General features: G+C 39.2%; 1 pseudogene; it reads right to left on the bottom strand.

Moving 5' to 3' along the window:
• Nucleotides 1-4,216: 4,216 nt before the first annotated feature.
• LOC148843727 (ABC transporter G family member 10 pseudogene) lies at nucleotides 4,217-8,582 on the bottom strand (annotated as a pseudogene).
• Between the last annotated feature and the right edge of the window lie 730 nt (nucleotides 8,583-9,312).

Genomic DNA, 9,312 nt, shown 5'->3' with positions numbered 1-9,312 from the left:
CATAACCCCTCAATAGGCCCTAGATGTTGCATTTAGTTTGAGACTTTTATTTGTTCATTCTTCACCCAAGTCCTAAGCCATGTTTCGTCCTAAGAAAAGTCCTCCCTTGACCCCAAGGCAACGAAAACCTCAAATCAAAGGAGATAGATGGGACCATTCTAAGGAACCCTTTCTAGCTTTCAAAAAAAAACTTAACCTTTAGACCTTGCAACCCCACAACCCTTCAAAAATCCCTCCATATATGCCTATTTTTTTTCTCTCACTCATATGAGTCCCAAGCCACATTTCGTCCTAATAAAGCCATATCTGGACCTCGTAAGGTTGTGTATCTCCTATAAGTAGAATTCAAGGCAATTGATTTAACAGAAAGGTATTCTCTTAGCTCATTGAGTTGAAAACCCGAAAGGGCGATTCAAGCAAAAGTTAGGGCAAGCAAAAAAAAAGAGAGGTTAAAAAAAAGAAAAAAATGAAGAAAAGAGAGAAGAGAGAGAGAGAGAGAGAGAGAGAGAGAGAGAGAGATCCTAGAAGCACTTGGTATCTCACAACTTTGGAAGAACAACAAAATAGCACCAGAGATCAATCGTCCACCTTCTCTACTAAATTTCAGGGGAAATGCCTAAGTGGACCAACGGAAGAGAATTCCATAGTGCCACCTCCCAATCTTGAAGTCAATTCAACCATTTTCACACACCTTTGATGGACCAAACTCGGTAAAAGTTAGTAGCATAGATCATGCTTTCCTAGTTTAGCCGATTGTTTTCAAAAGAATTTTTAAAACTCTAAAAAGATTTTGATTTTGAAAAGTTTTCAAATAAATGCTTCGGTGATGGCCATTGATGATAAGTCTAGGACATCCATCACAAAAGAAAAGAATTCATCCACTTAGACAAATCCGAGGCCATAAAATCACAAAAGTTGTTTTTCCTTCATATTTCAAAAAAAAGAAAATGGAGAGTGCTTTTAACATGTCATGCATGCACAAGGTACACAATCAATCATAACTTCCTCATCTCTTACATTGCAACTCAAGCTTCATCCTCACATCAACATCGTTATTATCATTGAATTACATCCACTACGGCAGTCCTAAGTCCCATATGCCCCTAATCTTCATATTCGGTGGTTGACCCAACTCCCAACATCAAAGCATATTTTGGACTTCAAAGCCAAATGTCCCAAGAGCCATATATATTGACTTGCCCATGTCAAACATGCATGGCTCAGGTGTGAGAATTTGCTAGATGTCTTTTAGTTATGCTGAATAAGGAAATGCATTGGAATGACTTTCCCACACTCAACAGTTTTCTACAAAAAATATTTTCTCAATGACAAAGGTCTTCTTTCCTTTTTCATCATCTATTTATCAAATCATGCATCCCGAAAAATCTCAGGGAATTGACCAATGAGAGATTCCACAATTCCTCTATTGTAGGGGCGATCATAGTCCTAGACAGCCACACAAACATTGTGGGTGAGAGATCTCATTTCAAAAACCCCTTCAAGAAGATTCAGGGATTGGCCTGCTTACGGCAACCCTTTTATCAACAATCGAACGAGTGCTAGACAACTATGGGAGCAGACGATAGGAGGACATTCCAGGGTTACCATTTTCAATAAAAAACAATCATCTTCTTTCAATCATCAACAATTTTGTCATGAAATTTTTTTTCAAGCAGCATTCTTTTGAACATGACAGTTATTCCATCGCATTTTTGAGCAAAAATAAGTTGTCTCCTCAAGCTTTGTTGTTCAGATTATCATCCTCCAACAAAGAGGGGCAATCTATAGACACCCCATTTTTTGCACTCTTTAGTCTTTCTGTAGCACTTTGAGCTTCAAACATGCTTTAGCTAACCTCCTGAAAATCCGAATCCAACGACACCATGATCGCCTAAGTTTGACACTGTTTACCCCATCATCCTAAGACCTAAAGCCAAAATCGATTCTAATTGTCGGATCAGTCATTTTGATCCTATTCCTCATTTAAAACCAAATCCAAAATCTAACCATAGGTACTTAGAGTCCAAAAATCCGAATCCAACAACACCAAGATCACCCTAGTACGACACCGTTTACCCCATCATCCTAAGACCCGAAGCTGGAACCGATTCTGATCGTCCGATCGGAGTCATTTTGATCTTAATCCTCATTTAACATCAAGTTGAAAATCTGAGACCATAGGTAAGTAGAGCCCAAAAATCCAAGTCCAGCAATACCAAGATCACCCAAATCCAACACCGCTTACCCCTTCATCTCAAGACCTGAAGCTAGAACTGATTTTGATCATCCGATTGGAATCATCTCTGATTCTAAATCCTAAACCCCAAAAAATCTGAAATCCAACACTGTAGATAGATAGATCTCGAAATTCTGAGTCGAACAGTACCAAGATTGTCCAATTCCGACACCGTTAGCCCCTCCATCTTGAGACCCGAAGTTAGACTCGATTGGGGCCTCCATTTAGAATCATCTTTACAATAACTTCGAACCTAGGGCATTCCACGACCAAAACTTCCTCTCAGCCTCTAGAAACATCTTAAAAATTTATGATTTGACCAGCGGTAGCTTCCAATCAATCAAGCCAATCACCTAAACTTAGAATGTCCAATTTAGGTAAATTGGGGAAATCTTTCACTCTTTGTCTTGATTGATAGAGAGAATCTCTCACAAAGCTATCTTGGCAGCCCATTCTCTCAATCAATCTCCCTCCAAAAATCATTTAAACATCAGCCATTGATCTCCCTTGTCTTCCATCTCAGCCCTCCATTCCCCTCTCAAAAAATCTATAAATACCACCCCTTTCTCACATCCTAGACACACAAGAAAGCCTAGAGCAATCACTCTATACTCACTAGTATAGAGAATACCCCCTTCACGTCTAAGAACTCCCCCATTCACATTCCCCACTTCCTTCTGTCCCACCATGTCAATCTTAAGTCTAAGAATCCCTAAGGTCAAGCCACATTGAAGAAGAAAGCCAAAGCATTCTTGAAGTCTAAAGTTGTTGCAGAAATGTTGAAGACGTCCAACAATGTTTATTGGGCTACATAAACAATACTTTCTCATTCCTCGGGCCAAACGTATCTGCTGCTAAATGCATTTCTCTTGCCTTTGGATCGACCATATTCAAGGTGAGTTCAGGATCTTGAGTTCATTCATTTGATCTGTTCATTGTTGCTAGCAATTGTTAAGGGTTTATTTTGTCGGCTTGATCAAGTAGTCATATGTTTCTTTCAAAGCTTTCTGCAACATCTTCGTTATTGGTTTGATCGATGATGGATTGTTTTCACTAGTAGTTATTTATTTTTTTAGTGATAATCAAATTTCTCAATGGTCATTAGTTCACGTAACCAAGGTTGCTTAGATTTCATCAATAATTGGTTAGCCTACGGTTGATTTTCAAGTCTTTAGCATAAGTTTTACCATTGTGATTATTATTATTCTCAAGTGTTAAAAATGGCTTAGTTAATTGATTTGCTTAATGCAAGCATATGTTCAATTATTTGTAGTCCTCATATAGTTAATGGTTAAACGATAGTTTGTTTATATCTTTCCAACCAATCCCATCATATGCATTAATTAGGCCTGGCCTCATTTAACATTTACTCCGTTTGTTTTTTTATTGCCATCAGCACTTTTTAGTTTAATACACTTGTTAGTTTCTAAGCTAGATCATTTATTTACGTAACCATCCCTCTTTTCTTCTATTTTATTTTCAGCATATAAGGTAGAAAACCTCTTTCAGTTTCTAGTTTGTTAGTCATTTAATTCTCTAACTAGTATTATCTTACTATTTTGAGTTTTCTTCTTGCATATATTTGATTCATGGATTGATTTTGTCTTTCAGAATATCGCCAATCTCCTAGTTTTTCATAGTTCCTTTTTCTATCTTGTTTACTAATGAATTCTTTTTCATGTAATACTAGATCCTTTTTTCTTACTTGCATATATTTGAATTAGTCTTTTTCAGAAATTTTCTTTCTGTAATACCTAAAAATTATAAAATTATCCTTGGAGCATTGGTGAAGTAGAGGCCGGTTTAATCAAGCATGTGTGAGATTCCTAATACCTTCTCACACCATACTTTGGTCCCCAGATCCTAAGAATCTTATCCGTATTGGATAACGAGTCACCAAAAAAACAAAATATTTTTCTTAAAATATCTTGAATTTTCCTAAATTCCCATTTCCCAAAAATTTAGGTTGCGGCTCCAAACTCCATATTTTTCCTTCGCTCCCTCTGGTAGCCACACCCCTAGTGCCATTTCCACCGATTAAAATTATTAAAATAACCCACGGACCAATGGAAGTAGGAAGCACTGTGCCGCCGGGAAATTCTCCCTCACGCCGGTGGTGTCAGGCGAATGTGCCGCCGGGAAAGTTGATTTCGACGTACACGACGCTGGAAAATTATTGCGCCACGAGAATCCGAGAAGCAGTGCCGTTTTCGGAGGGAAGGAGAGCACTGACACATGCCACAAATGAATTCGACATCAACACCATCGTCCAAACCACCAAACAGAAGTATGAAACCCATCGATTTCTCTTCTCAAACCCCCTAGCCAATATACAGGAACATTGTACAGAAGAGCAAATAGTAGAAGGAAGGGGAGGAATACCAGGGTGCTGGCTATTACATAGGACGAGACTCTGTAAGCTCCTCTGGAGGTCTCTCTCATCAAAATTCTTCTCTCCTTTAAGAAAATCAATAGCCCTTCTGTTGCTGAAGAGAGCCAGAAAGTGAGACTGAAAGCGAAGAACCCGAGTCGCGTCTACAACCTGACCTGGGTGGTGTCATTGTTAACATTCATGAAAATGGTTCCCAGCACAACTCCGGCCATTCGGACCGCAAAAATTTACTTGGTTCTGAATATGTTGCTGCAAAATCTCTGGCTTAGAATTAAGACCTCTCGAAATCGAGAATTTGGGTAGAAAAGATGCTTTTCTTCGATAAAATCATATGCCTAAGTTTTCGTCAACCGCTTCTCTTGTTGGTCGTCTTCTTCATGATGATTTTCAGCAGCTTTATCCTCAATCAACAATTGGCCTTCAAGAGCCGATGAGGTTTGTGTACCCAGAGTCTCTGTAACCCAGAGACCTTGCGCTTCTCACCGCCTGAGATCCCACGAGCTGAATCCCTGCCAATCCTCGAATCCTTCACATGATCCAACCCCAGCTCTTTTAGCAGCTCTCTCACTCTCGCTACAGCCACACTACGCCCACCACATCCCCTCAGACGGGCGTTGTACATGAGTGTTTCTTCAACTGTTAGCAGTGGGAAGAGTGCGTCGTGCTAGGTGATGTTGCCCGACACTTCCGAAAATGTGCAGCATCCATGGGCTGATCATTAACAAGAATCCGACCGGAAATTATACCCGGTGGAATCATCCCAACAAGATTTCCGTCGGAAGAAGTGCCATTTTTTATCGAACTAAAAAGGGTTTTTCGTTCGTTCAACAACAGGGTATTAGGGAAATAAGAAGGTTTTTTGTACAGAGTATTTTTGGTATTTTGAAAATTTTAACCAGTTTTTAACTGACAGAAATCTAACGTCAGGTACAAAATTGTCGCAAATTAAAAATTTGGATACCAAATTGTACAAATACTAAATTGTCACTCGACCTAAAGTATAGAATTTTTCCTTTTATTTTTATAAACAATAAATATATTATCATAAAATATAAATATTTAATTAATAACTTTTAAAAATATATAATCATAACTTAAAATATATTAAATCGATTAAAACTTTGAAGATACATAGCATATGAAAATTCATAAATTTTAATTACTAAAATAATTATTTCACTATAGTAATATTTTATTTTTCTAAAATAAAAAAATAATTTTGTGATATAAATGTAGATTAGTAGATTTAATAGATTCAATTTATATTACATTTTCAAATGTTTTGTAAATAATAAATACATTGTTATTTAATGGAAACTAAAATATTAATTAATAATTTATAAAAATTTTAAGATACATATCATGTGTAAATTTATAAACTATAAGTATTAAAATAACTATTCTATTATTAATATTTTTAGATTTCTTGAAATTAAAAATCATTTTTTGATATAAATGTGGGTTTCATAGATTATTTATTCCATTGGTTTATAAAAATTTTGAATATTATTCCTTTTAATTTGTAATTGGAGTTGTTGAAGAAAAGTGTATATTGCTTTGTTGGATTTCATGAGGATATTAATGTTAATATAAGTTAATTTGTTTTATTTATTATCATGAAATAAAAGTTGACTTGGTGATTACAAAAGTGGGGCTCTATACCAATATGATATGCCCCATATTGGGCATAATATTTTAATCCTTGATACTGACATCAAAATTTAGTCACTCCATGGCTAGGTTTGTTATATAAATGGCAAGAAATAGTTGAGTTGTTACAGCCTTGACCATCATCGTTCTGACATCTGCCATATGAGGGAAAGCCAATGCCCTTTGCCTCAACCACGAGGCATATTCGTATTCTGGACCTAGTCCAGCATGTATATATAAAATCAAATCATCAGGTAGAATGGGTTCTGCAGCTACTGAGAGGCTATCAGCTATAGGTCTAGCTTTGCCAACATATTCAGAGACACTCAAGTTCCCCTTCTTTAAGGTCTGTACTTGTTGCTTGTATTGCAAGATTGTAGAACAAGAACAATTTGCAAGACTTAGAAAGAGCAGTCCATACCTCAAGTGAAGAAGATCTATGCCCAACAATTTGTGAGGAAACGAGGCGATGATTCATGAGAAAACAAGTTGATCTTTCTCAAACCAGTCAAAATATGTTGGATTAAGAATGGCCTCTCCACTATTGTTTGGATTAGCAACCTCCTTTGATGGTGCAGTGGTTGAGCCATCTCCATATCCCATCAGATGATTGGAATTAGGGATGCTCACGGTTCGGTTAACTAAACCATGGGGCATTTTTGGAATCGAACTGGTATTATTGGTTTTTTGAAAATTGGTAACTAGAACCGAACCGAAGCCAGTTGATTAACCGGTTAACCATCGGTTTGGTTTGTCGGTTTTTTGGTTTTTTAGCTTTTAAAATATATATTATAAATATATATATCATTAAAATTATAAATGTATAATATTATGTTTTAAATAATATATAATATATTATAAATATATATATTTATATATAATGCATATTTATTAATTTATAATGTATAAAATATATATGATATATATATATATATAATCCGGGCACTCCTAGCTGACAGTTGATTGGCTCCTACCTGGCGACGGACGGTACCTGAGAAGAAGACGATGAAGGATTCCTGGGGAACTTGCCCGGTGGGAATACTCTGATGCTTAAGTTAGAACGTTGGAGAAAGTAGTAAAGGGTGCAAAGAAGGCTAAGAGTGTACGTCACGCTAGATCACTGAGCTAGCTCAAGAGAAAGTTCGAGTCGATTCAAGATATTCAAGATAAGATATATGTTTTTAGATCCTTCTTCCCCTTCGACCTAGAGGCTCTTAAATATGGGCATTCTTGTCAAGTCGGGCGTAACCGCCACTAGACCTCTGTCGTAGCCATTATCTGCCAGGGTTGCGTAGCTAACCGTTGCAGAGTACTACCCAATCGAAGGAGTGACACGTCCCGGGAGGACAGACACGCTACCATCTGTCGAGAGACGTGGGTGCAATCTGTCAACCTGGCAGGGACTGCACCGTCAGTCAAAAGACATGGTAAAGTTTGATGGGTACGGTCTTGTCAGATAGAAACTTCCTGAAGATGTAGTGTCGCTTAGTAGCGAGCTATCCTGTAGTGAGCTTCCTTGTAGCGAGATACTATGTTGTGAGCTACCTTGTAGCGAGCTCCCAAGGGTACATCGAGGTGGTTCCTCTTGAGGTTTCCCTTAGGGCAGTTTTTCTACCTAAGTATTGGAGCGAGCTGGTTATCCTAGCTCGTGAGCTGGGATAGACTTGTCTTGGAGTATTCCCTTTTAGTACATCAGGGGTCCTCAAGCTCACACTGTAGTGAGCTCACCCTAGAGCGAGTTGTGACGTAGTGAGCTGTCCTGCGGGCTCGTTACTTAGTCACGGTCAGACTACGGTGCTGAGTTGTTACTTGTGCTGAGTCATGTCCACGTCTCACCATCTTAAGGGGTCAGGTCAAATCACCCTCCATCAATTGCCCCCCACTCCTCGGGCTAAGGGTGCTACCTTAGCATGAGGAGTTCATGAAGTGTGACGGGTGGATTTGACCCGAAGTTCAAACTTGATTAACTGATCACATTAAATACGTGCACATAAGTCAAGGGGTCTCTGGACCTTTCGAATGCCAAAAGACGTGCCAAAGCAGCTCTTAACTTTGGAAAACGTGCAGCCGTCATTACCTTAATGATGGGACAAGTGCAGCCAGTCATGTTTCAACTTCAAGAGGCATGCGGTCATCTTGACTGTGAATCGTCAGATCCGTTTTAATCTGAGTTATCGATTTGAGGGCACAGTGGTTATAAATAGAAGGGCCTCAGGCCTCATTTCTTTTACGCAAACTTGCTTTGCCTTCAGATTCTGAGGTCGCGTCTTCATCTAGCTGCACGAGCTCTTCTTCTGTTCGCATCGTCTTTTCAGTTCATCTCCTCTTCCCTAGTGAGTCTTATCATCTAGTCAGTATGTCTGGGTATCCGTACCATGTCTTTTCCTGGGGTGATGACCAAGATGATGCCCCCTCGAGCTCAGGGGGAGCCTAGGGACAGGCTTCGGAAGCTCAGGAGGCTTCTGGCGAAACTGCATCTACCTCTTGGGGCAGGGAGCCATATAGCTTTGGTCCTTCCTCCATGTCGATGGAGAGGCTTAGGGCCTTGGTCTTTCAGTTTAGCCTTCCCGTAACTATCCTTGGGAGCACGGTCCTGATGAGATAGTGATCTTCCAGGAGCAGCTCATCGTTGTCCTCCGCCTCCCTCTGCATCCCCTGATAGTGGAGGTTTTGAACCACTTCAATGTCACTGTTGACCAGCTTCACCCCAACTCCATCCAAAATGTGGTTGGGACTATCTCTTTATTTTACGAGTACTATCTTCCCCTTAATCTTGACATCTTTTCCACCATCCTTTGCATCAAGAATGTTTCTCTCGAAGCACCTCCAGAAAAGGCGTTCCTACTACATTTCTCCCCGTCGTGGCCTTAAGCTCTTATACGAGCTTCCGAATAGGATCCCGGCCTGGAAGTGGGACTATTTTGTAGTTCGCAACCCTAAAGGGTGTCCCTTCCCAACTCACTAGAGGGCCGCCATCCAGGATTCGGGGGTTGACTTGAACCCCAAAGTTCAAAAAATGTTGCAATCCTGGGCA

Source organism: Nelumbo lutea, chromosome 8 (assembly GCF_056320005.1).
Source record: "Nelumbo lutea isolate HS-2025 chromosome 8, American lotus-T2T, whole genome shotgun sequence".
NCBI classification, from domain to species: Eukaryota; Viridiplantae; Streptophyta; class Magnoliopsida; order Proteales; family Nelumbonaceae; genus Nelumbo; species Nelumbo lutea.
Note: the sequence above shows the minus strand (reverse complement) of the source record. Positions and strands in the feature narration are given on the sequence as shown.